The sequence below is a fragment of the Nomascus leucogenys genome, chromosome 25 (genome assembly GCF_006542625.1).
Source record: "Nomascus leucogenys isolate Asia chromosome 25, Asia_NLE_v1, whole genome shotgun sequence".
In the NCBI taxonomy this organism is placed as follows: Eukaryota; Metazoa; Chordata; class Mammalia; order Primates; family Hylobatidae; genus Nomascus; species Nomascus leucogenys.
The window spans coordinates 7,744,007-7,756,132 of record NC_044405.1 but is presented as its reverse complement, the minus strand read 5'-3'; positions in this window follow the sequence as shown (position 1 = coordinate 7,756,132).

Genomic DNA, 12,126 nt, shown 5'->3' with positions numbered 1-12,126 from the left:
GGCAGTTATTTTTCTTTAAGCGTACTTAAATATCTTTTAAGTAAGGCCAAATAATTTTGAATCCTTAGGTGAAATTTAGAGTACATGATGTTTTTTCAACAAGTATTATGAAATATTCTATGGAGAAAATGAGGAATGCATGAAACTAGACTGTGCTTTTTCTTTGTAAGATAAAAGAAGCTGTGAATAATTATACCAGATTGGGTGGGAATGTGTGAAGAACTAAAAACAGGGATCATCACATATATTAATGTTCTATTACAATAGAAATATGAGTTACTCAAAATCTGACTGAAAAAAATCTGTGAAATTCAAACAGATTAGATAAAATACTACATTTTAATGCCATTGAAAAAATTTTCAACCTCTGTAAGCAAACACTTGTAAAAAGGATAATACAGATATTACAGTAGTCCCCCATTATCCCTGATGGATGCATTCCAAGACCTCCAGAAGATGCCTGATACTTCAGATAGTCCTGAACCCTGTATGTACTGTATTATATTTTTTCTATACAAACATACTTATGATAAAATTTAATTCATAAATTAGGCACAGGAAGAGATTAACTATAAGAACTAATAAAATAGAAAGATTACAACAACATTCTGTAATAAAAGTTACGTGAATATGATCTCTTTCTCTCAACATATCTTACTGTACTACACTCACTCTTCTTCTTGTCATGGAGGAGAACCAAATAGATGATGCAAGATTCCATCCCACTACTCAGAACCGCATGAAATTTAAAACTATGAATTGCTTATTTCCAGAATTTTCCACTTAATAATTTTGGACTTGATTGCAGATAACTAAATCTGCAGAAAATGAAACTGCAGATAAGGAGGGACTACTGTATATAAGAGATCCCTGCAGAAACTTTCTTTATGGGATATTGAAAGCATGTTAGTTAGTGCAATACTAATTTGCAACAAAACAATAGAAATAAATGTGATGGGAATGCATACCGATGATTGAATAATCTTAAAATGCTGTTTTTAAAAAGTAATGATGTAATAAAAGGCACACACTTCAGGGAAGAATCCTCTCTGACATTTCTTAATGCTGTAGATAAGTAGAATGTTAATGCAAAAGTGTATGCCTGGGCATGGTGGCTCACACCTGTAATCCCAGCACTTTGGGAGGCCGAGGCAGATGGATCACAAGGTCAAGAGATCGGGACCATCCTGGCCAACATGGTGAAACCCCGTCTCTACTAAAAATACAAAAATTAGCTGGGAGTGGTGGCAGGTGCCTGTAATCCTAGCTACTGGGGAGGCTGAGGCAAGAGAATCGGTTGAACCCGGGAGGCGGAGGTTGCAGTGAGCCGAGATTGTACCACTGCACTCCAGCCCGCACAACAGACGGAGACTCTGTCTCAAAAAAAAAAAAAAAAATAGAAGTATGTTTGTATGTCCTGTAGAGTGTGAAGTGGACAGAGGACACTGCAGTCTATGAACAGAGGATGGTATGAATGGAATAAAATTGATGATACAAAAGCATACTATGAGAGCACAATATACTCTATCTAATTCACTCTTAAATTTTCTACTCTCTGGTTTTAAAGTACAGTTTCCTCCATAATATTTCCCAATATATATTCAAATTGTTTTCTGTTTTTGAGAATTAGCTGTACACATTAATGAACTAATTCCAGGAATTACAAATATGTTTTACAAGCAATAAATTCCTAACCACATTAAATCCAGCTCAAAAAAAAAAGTTCTAGGTAGAATGATATACTCGTTGAACACTTTTCTTACATTTCAGTGAGATGTAGTGTACAGGAAGTATATTTCATGAAATAGTGTCATTAAAAACTCACTACATCTTCTTAATAACATTTTGTTTCACTTAATTAGGTACATTCATTGTGTGCCATATTATAGATGCTGAAAAATAAGATATCTAAAATAAAAATCTGCCAGCCAATTTTCTTACAGTGTAAAAAATACATAAATTAGAGATGTTACTATTATTTATTCATCAAATCTGATAGGATATTTTTCTCTTAACAATAGATAATCAAGAATGCTGGGGGACAGAGGAGGAACAGCATGATAAGCAGGAGAAAAATAAGAGAAAGAGAAGGAGGAAGAGGAGAAGGAGGAAGAAAGAGACAAACTTCCATATTGTTGCACCCGTTTTTCTTGCAAATTTCGAAAATTATTTTTCCTTCCTAAACTCTAAGCTTTAGAGTTAAACTTTAGGGGAACATTGCTTTACTAAACGTTATTAAACTTTTTATTTGCATGATTTCCTCTTATCTTGTCTGATCATATAAGAAGTATTTCGATTTTCTCATAACACCCTTAACCAAAAATATCACCTTTAGATTTTTACTCTTTGAGAAAAATCAGTTGAGTGTAGTGAATATTCACAATGTAAGCCAAAGATGGGAGATGCATGTGCATTAGGAGAAGTAGAAGAATAATAAAGCTCATGATTTCAATATTCATAGCACATTTCCCCAGCAATTTATGAAATGGGCATTGATACTTTTTGTTCTCTTTCAGCCCTCCATTAATGTTCATGGGTAAATGAGAACCCCTTAATATTTTTGTGAAATGTTTTCTACTCAGTCTAACCTATTCCAGCAAAATTTTTCCAAAAGAATTACTTTCATGGGGTTTTGGGGCAACATTTAATTTTGAAATAATGTTATATTATTATATATGACATACGGTTTTTGATTGTTTCATGTATTATTTTAACGGTAGATTTAAGCACTCTTTCCATACATACTGAATACCTATAATATGCAAGGCTCTGTAACAAGTGTAAGGGGCGAAACATTTATAAATGCATACGTAGTTCATTATATAAATATTTTACACAAATGAAGCCTTATCCTAGAACCCGTTTTTCTTTTTCATAAAGCTTTATTATTTATTTACTTATTTATTTTTCTCGCCCCTACTTCAGCTACCTATGTGATCACGCATATCAGCACTTGGAAAATAAATGTTGAAAGCAGCAGCTCAGCCACCTGTCCTCAATAACGGGAGGGCTTTCACCTCTACAGGAAGGAAGACAGACAGGGGACCTGATCTATGCTGCTTGTAAGCATGGTAATGACACACTTCCTGTCAAACACGTTGGTGACATTGGCTAAGCATAGTTTCTGGGAAAATGTCATGGAAGCTTTGTTACCATCTGAGCAAAATGGAGATGTTTCTTGACTGAAATAATGTGTGTGTGTGTGTGTGTGTGTGTGTGTGTGTGTGTGTGTTTAATTTATGTGGCCACAGTTATTACATGGGAGGCACATATTTTAATTTGGGCCATAAGGAAGACCTGGAGAGCTGTGTCTTTTTCCTGAGGCTTCCCTGTTCCTTGTGATAACTTACATACTTCGTATTATAGAAACTTAATTTCGGTTAAAATCTCTAATTTGTGTGAATTTGATGCTTTGGGTCATTAAATCAACTTTGTATTGGTCAGTGCTCTCCAAAGAAACAGAACCAATAAAATGTACATATACAAAGACAGACAAGTCCCACAAAGGGAAGCTGGCAAACTGGAGACCAGAAGAGCCCATGACGTAGTTAATGTCCCAGTGCTGGCAGGCTCAAGACCCAGAAAAAGCCAGAATTTCAGTTCAAGTCTAAAGGCAGGAAAGAACAAAAGTCCCAGCTCAAGGCAGTCTGCAGAGTTCCTTTCGGCTCATGGGATGGTCAGCATTTTTGTTCCACTGAGGCCGTCAACAGACTAGATGAGGTCCAACCACATCAGGGAGGGCAAGCTGTTTTTCTCAGCCTATCAATTCAAATGGTATTTTTATCCAGAAACGCCCTCACAGACATACTCACAATAAATTTTGGCCAAATATCTGGGAACCCTGTGACTCAGTCAAGCTGACATGCAAAATTATCACACGTAGTAAGCATCCTTCCTTTTAAAAAAATTATTAAATTATTAAAAAAATTAAAAATTATTAAAATGATACACAACTTTTGATATACCTTACTTTTTTAACTTAAAAATGACTTAGAGGGTCCCGGCGAGGTGGCTCCCAGCACTCTGGGAGGCCAAGGCAGATGGATCACGAGGTCAGGAGATCAAGACCATCCTGGCTAACAGGTGAAACCCTGTCTCTACTAAAAATACAAAAACAAAATTAGCCGGGTGAGGTGGCGGGCACCTGTAGTCCCAGCTACTCAGGAGGCTGAGTCAGGAGAATGTCGTGAACCCAGGAGGCGGAGCTTGCAGTGAGCAGAGATCTCGCCACTGCAGTCCAGCCTGGGTGACAGAGGGAGATTCCGTCTCAAAAAAAAAAAAAAAAAAAAAAAAAAAAAGACTTAGAGAAATATTCTAGTTAAACTGGAATAATGGAAATTTATATTTTTATTGGATGTGTAATTTTTATGGCATGTATTTTCCTGATGTATATGCCATTTTTTGTCTATTTTTTAATTGATGAACAGATCTGTGTTTCTAATTTTTGCTACTTAAAAATAATGCTGAAATTAACATCCTTGTACATATACCTTTACATGATTTCACTTTTATTTCTTTTGTACAGATTCTTAGGTGTCAATGCTGCATCTAAAAATGAAAATATTTTTTATTTTAATAATTGTCCCCAGAAAAAACATCCAAAAATGTGTGTAGATATTCTCATACTTTACATTACAAAATAATGGACTCTCATACATTAATTATATTATAAGTTCTATGAAGAATGAACACATGTTCTAATAGTTTGTGAAACAGGAAGATTGCCAGTCACTCTTTGTTCCTTTGCTATTGCAGAACCAATGTATTCTGATTTGTGCTTCAGTGTTTTACAGAGTTATCATTAAAACAGCTTTCTTTTTTTGTTGTTGTTCTTATATTCTTAAGCCCTAGTTATCTTTTAATTATTTCTATGAAAGCATCACCTAGTATCAAATGATTCATATGGGACATACACTCTCTTACAATTATCATCATTTTGAACTCTGAATCTTCATTCTTTCCTAAACTCTGTGGGTTTCAATTCTCTCTTTCCTTAGCTTACTTATTTCCCAGAAAGTAATTTTTAGAACGTGACTCTCATTAGCATTCTGCAATTTTTTCAATCCTATGTAAGAGACTATAGACCTAGAAAAGTGGAACCTTTTATAAAATGGTACTGAGTAGTTGAGAAGGAAGAGGTTTCTGGAAATGCTATGAAAGTTGTCATTGTGAAGTCATTGTTGTAATGTTAAAAGAGTAATGAGATGAAAGAGTAGCAGAGTTAAAGGAGAGGCAGAGAAATTTGATGTCAATTATAATGAAAGAGAGAAGATATTATATTTGAGTGGTATCAAGAGAAAATGAATTTGAAGCCTAGAAAATCAAAATAATTTTTGTAGTTAAAAGGGTTCCATGGAGAAAGTTTTGAGAAGCATGGCAGAATAAGGAAATAATGGAACAAAATCCCTAGAGATGGAATAGATTGAACAGAGGATACAAATGGAGGAATTGGCTCTGGTGAAATGATAGTCAACATCTCACTCAAAGATAGAACAGAATAAAGAGGTGGATGAACAAAAAGGAAAGTTTCATGCATAAAGAAAGTTCTGAAAGTACATACTAAAAATAAGTTTTACATTTTTTCAATTAATTAGGAACCCAGGTCAGCTTTTGAAAGTAACAGGGTGAAATAAGGAAGTCAAGTAACTGATCTCCCCAATAGAAAGAAGACTTAGCCTCTTCCATTGGGCCCAGAGAACCAGATTGTGTTGCTTCAGGTATCAGGCCTGGATACACGAGTGGGGAAGGACATGTTCTTGGCTGTTGTGTGTGGTGTCAAAGGAACAATAAGATAAACGGCTTTATAGAAAAGTTAACATTTAAACCCAGGGATACATTCCAATAGGGCAATCACTCTATAAAGGTGACATAAAGAGAAATTGGGAAGGGTGGAAGGTAATAAAATATAATCTTGAGAAACCAAAATAAATATGGTGGGTGGAATGTAAAGTTTATAGAAATTCTGTAAGCTCTGTGACAAAATTCACAACTGTTATATGTATGTGTGCATGTGTGTACTTACGTAAGTTTAAACAGACAAGCTGTTGTCTCATGCAATGTGTTGAGGAAGCTATTCAGAAGACAAACTTAACCAGGTGCTGTAGTTCACACTTGTAATCCAAGTACTTTGGGAAGCCAAGGCAGGCAGATCACTTGAGCTCAGGAGTTTGAGCCCAGCCTGGGCAACATGGCAAAACCCCATCTCTACAAAAATGCAAAAATTTGCTGGTTGTGGTGGTGCCTGTGTTCCCAGCTACTCTGGAGGCTAAGGTGGAAGGACCATTTGAGCTCAGCAGGTCGAGGCTGTAGTGAGGTATGATCATGCCACTGCACTCTAGCCTCGGTTACCAAGCAAAACATTGTCGAAAAAAGAGAGGAAGGAAGGAAGGAAGGAAGGAAGGGAGGGAGGAAGGAAGGAAAAGACAAACTCAATTCTTATTTGGGAGCTTAAGAAAAGTGGAAAAGGACACATTAGATTATGTATTAAGTAAAATAATTTAAATGAGTAAAAATTAACAATGAGAAATTACCTAATTCTGAGTGACAGGAATTTTAAGTAGGCAATCATTTATATTTACAACTTTCCTTTGCAACCGTTAGCAGTGACGCAGTGGTAACTGAAGAAAGGCTCATCCAAACATAGCAAGTTTTATGTTTGATCTCATTAAAGGTCAGAGGAAAATCAAGGGTGCTCTGGATAGGACAACTGACATTGTTCAATGTAGACAGGATAAGAAAAAAAAATTAAGACTAAAAATAGAATGAAAAACTAATACATGGAAAATTTCTGAAGAATACATGATCAGATGAAGGAAAATATCAGATGCACTAAATATGATCAGATGATAAAGGGGAAGGATGAGATAGAATAAATAGACACAAAAATGTTTAAGTTTTTGGTTTGGATGTGATGCATTCTGTGTCATTAAGAGTGGAAGTCCAAGATCAAGGTGTCATCAGGGTTATTTTTTCCTGAAGCCTCTCTCTTGCCCTGCCTTCTCACTGCGTTCTCACATGACCTCTCTGTGAGCAAGATCTGTAGGGGTTCTGCCTCTTCTTAAAAAAATCACAGGTCATATTGGATTACGGCTCGCTCAGATTACCTCTTCTAACATTACATACCTCATTAAATTCCCATCTCCAGTTACAATCACCTTCTGAGGTGGGCTGGGGGTTAAGACTTCAACATCTGAATTTGGGCAGGGGCATAATTTAGTCAATAGTAATCATGTTGTAGCCTTGCCTATGGGTGTAAGAAGACAATAGAGAGAAAAAGCATCAAGAAAATGGAAGAAATAAGCATAAAGATAGTAATTAACCAAAGGTGAAGAGAGGCAAGCGAAGTAATTACTCTATGAAAGTAAATTTGAATCATATAATTTTGGAATACATGAGGTAGCTAATTGATTAAAGCTGTGTTAACAATTTATTTGGGCTCTTTCTTCTGTCATACATTAGAATAACTGCTTTATTTCCATTTACCATGTAATATTCCTAACAATTTTATGAAGTTGGTGCTATTGCTAAGCCTCTTGTACAGATAAAAAAATCTAAGACTCAGAAAAAAAGGCTCAGCATACTGTCCACCATCACAAAATAATACTTGACAAACTGAGATTTAGACCCAGAATGTTTTAATGTAGAGCCTTTACTATTAGACTTAACTATCAGACACAAAAACTATATTAACTTATCAAATTTGTCTTTCTTCACTTAAAGACTTAATATTATGGATTTTACAAGCTATTTGAGTTTGAATAATATGTCTGACTAATACTCTTTAAAAAATCATTTGTAACAAACATATTACAGCCTATGCTTTTCTACCTGCTGCATAACTAGCTGAAAAAAAAAGCTTAAATACGGATTAGGTTGGTTATGTTTTATGTTGCCTATGTCTTTATTCTCTTTCCAAATCAGTTCTTTCCCAGCTGATTTTTATGATCTCTATCTTTTTTGTTCTCTATTATTAGAAAAGTTAACAGAGAGTTCAAACAGTTCACCATAAAACTGATTCTTAAAATCTTTTCTCACAAAAATGTGACATGAGGGCTAGCCGTAGCACAAATTTAGATATAAATAAAAACTAAATAAAATTATATGTGTACTTATATATATAAATATGTGCATATATATGTGTGTGTATACATATATGTGTATATTAAAAATTTTTTCTAATATTTTAACTATGTGTGATACATACCATGGTATACTATACTACACTATACACTATAACTATTTATGTATATACAATACTGTACTATATATTATAGCATGCTATACTATATACTATAACAATGTGTGTAGATACAGTATAGTATATGATACTATATAGTATATAGTATAATTTGTATAGTATGTGTGTATATGTATTATAGTGTAGCATATATATATAGTATAATGTACTATAATATATACTATAGTATATAGTATATAACCCCATTAATGATGGGAGTAAATAGGATACAGTATACTGTACACTATAGTATACCATGGTAGTGTATACTTCATCACTTCACCTTGCTGAAAAGTTGGTGGAAATTAATTACTGATGAAAAATGATAATTCTTTTTAACTTGATAAAAACTCCTTATACTGATTTGGTGAATAGTAGGTAACCAATGCCTCTGTAAACTGAGAAACAAAGGGAAGGACCCTAGCATTCATTGTAACATTTTTATATAACTGCAACTAAATAATTGATGAAATATACACTACTATGATGTATAGTATGTAGTATCTACATAGAGTATAGTATGTATAGTATAATATATATATTATATACAATATAGTATATAGTATGAATACAGAGTATAGTATATAGTATGAGTATAGAGTATAGTATATAGTATATAATATAATGAATAGTATATAGTCTAGAGTATATACTGTAGAGTATATACCATATATAGACAGTATATACTATACAGAGTATACACTATACAGAGTATGATAAAGGGGAAGGATGAAACAGAATAAATAGACACAAAAATGTTAAAGTTTTCTGTTTGGAAATGGTGCAGTTCTGTGTGATTAAGAGTGGAAGTCCAAGATCAAGGTGTCCTCAGGGTATAGTATATACTGTATAGATAGTATATACTGTACAATATATGCTATCTATAGGTAGTATATCCTGTATAGAATAATATATACTATGTAGAGTATAATATATACTATGAGTATAGAGTATATATTCTCATATACTATGAGCATAGATTATAGTATATATTCTCATCTACTATGCATATATAGTATATTATATATACTATGTATATACAGTATATAGAATATAGTATATATACTATGTATATAGATTATATAGACTATATTATATACTATGCATAGCATAGAGAGTCTAGTATATACACCATGTATATAGAGTATATAGAATATAGTATATACCATGAGTATATAGTATATATACTGTATATACACATAGTATTACATATAATATATAAAGTATAGTATATACTATATACTATACGCTATATCATATGTGTGTAAAGTATAGCATACTATACTATATAAGTATACTATACTATATATATACATATAGTTAAAATAATATTAGTAAAAAGTCTTTAATGTCTCTATACTGTTTGAAAACCTTTAGGCTTTTCAAAACCATATAGATACTCACAGTATTTGCAGTATAATCTGATATATGCCTTAAATTTTATATACATTTATTATGATTATATTCCCAAAGAAAGTAGCTGTAAGTTATGTAAAACACAAAAACAGGTACATAAAATAGTATTTTACAACATTGTCTGCTTCATTTTCTAAATTTTCGTTTCACAAAACTTCTCAATTTTCTCAGTTTCTCAAAATTCTCAATATTCTAGTTGTTAATGTGATTTTTATCCTAGTTATTGATTTTCTCCAGGTCCTTTGTCTATATTCACACATAATTACATGAATATCCCATAATAGAGAATGAAAAATGTGTGGTTCACACAACATTGATCTAAATTTACTAATTAATGATAATGCAGATATAGAATTAAATGTTATCTTTTTTATTCTTTACATGTTAATGATTTATATGTGCAGTACCTTAGAGATATGGTGTTACAAAAGAAAGCAAATATTTTAGAGTGTTTATATATCACCACTGCTTCTTGAATATAAGTAATAATGAGCCAAATGTTAGCATCTTCTGCCAACTAGCGTCCCATAAACCTTCTTATACTTCTAACATTATTGAACAAAGAGCTTAATTTATTGAGAATTCTGAATCCTAATCAGGATTCTAGATTTTTTGCTTTTTCTGATATTTCTGAATAGCTGGCCAACGGAGCTTCTGGTTTTTTCCTTCTTATTTACTAAATTTTATAAAAGAACATATAATTACAGTTTATTTCAGAGCACAAAATGTACCAAATTTTATTTTTGATTTCTACTCCCACCTGCTAGAATTGCAGTGAAGCATTAAATCAAAGAGTTGATTGAGGTCTGAGCAATTCAGCATGCCACAGTTGTTTAATTATACAAGAAAAAGATAATTTAATACACTTTTGAGGATTTTACCCATTATAAACATAATTATAGAATTTTTTAAAGACTCATGAATTTATTTCCATAGCTAAATTTTAAACAATTAGTGAAAAAGTGATCAGGTTATTGATGCATTTTTAATTTTTATTTCCAATTAAAGCCTTAAGACACTTAATTTTATCTTTTATTGTCTTTTATTTGGCCAAATATTTTTGTTAAAAAGTGACCATTTTACATTTTAAGGAAATGAAATTTTATTAGTATTTATTAGCTTGATTATGTTGATTCCACTGTCCAATATGTTTTCATGAATGAAATATATATATATTTTAATTCACCCAGTACATTGCTGGTACAAGCTTAGCCTAAACTGTGATGCAGAGCTCTCCAATGCGCTAGGTGCAATGAACCACATACTAAGAGACTGAGGAAATTCCTAGGAGAGAAATCATCTTAAAGGATAAGGAAACCAGACACAATGAACCTGACCTAACTGAGCCCTTTACATTGGACGAAAAGGTCATCAATTCTGCCTGCTGATTCTTCTCTAGGCCTTGGGGCAAATTCAACTAAATTCAGAAAGAGCTATCTTTCTAAAAACCATTGTAAGATATTGAGTCAGAAACAGCAATACTTCAGTGTATTTTAAGCCACAATAAATGGTTTATTCTGTCAAAGGCAGCTTGTGATTTCTAATATGATAAAGACTAAAGAGTAGCCTTTAGCTTTAGAAACCAGATACTTTATTTTTGAACCTGACACAAGCTCCTTTAGAATATACGGAGAAAGTGAATGGTGACAACTCTTTCAAAAATTTCTGTGGTAAAACACAGGAAACAAGTAAGATTATGTCCTCATGGATATTGAATGAGTACATTGAAGACAAAGAAGCTTCTGCTGTATTTTGGTGCATGTCTGCCTGTTTGTTTTAATGATGGTAGAAAATTGAGCCATGTTTTGTGAACACATAATTAAATAGTAGAAATTTGGAAGTCAAGGATCTTGGAGAAAAGCAGTTAAGCAACATGACAAGGTGCAGAAAGGAATATAGGATGACCTTTATAGAAGATATGGAAAAGTGAGTCTTTGCTAGAAGCAGATCTTCCTCTATTAATGATGGGAGAGAAAAAGAAAGAGGTGAGTACAGATGCCGAAAGCCTTACAGAATAGGCAGTGGAAATTTGAGTTGGCATCCACCTGATGACTTCAATGTTCACTGTAAGGTAGTAAGTGACAGCATTTATAAGGGTAATGGTGTATAGATGAGGAAGAAAGTAGGGATGACATTGAGAAATTTGAAATAATTGAGAATGGATAGTAGGTGAATTTTTCAAAGAGAGACTAGACAGTATTTCCCATCTCACATGCTCTTCAGCACTGTGGCTTTACCAGTTTCCAATTAAGAATTGAAGTCTATTTTTCAGCCTTCCTGAATCTCACTAGTTACAGTGACTGCTTTTGCCAATAAAACACAGGCAAATTGACGCTGCCAATCCCACATATAGCCTGTAATGGGAAATTCAGCTTTGATTCTCCTTCTTGGAATACAGGACCATATTAGAAGTGTGGTTGTCCCGAGTCCATCATGTTATGAGAAGCCAAAGCCATGACAAGTGATCCCAGAGA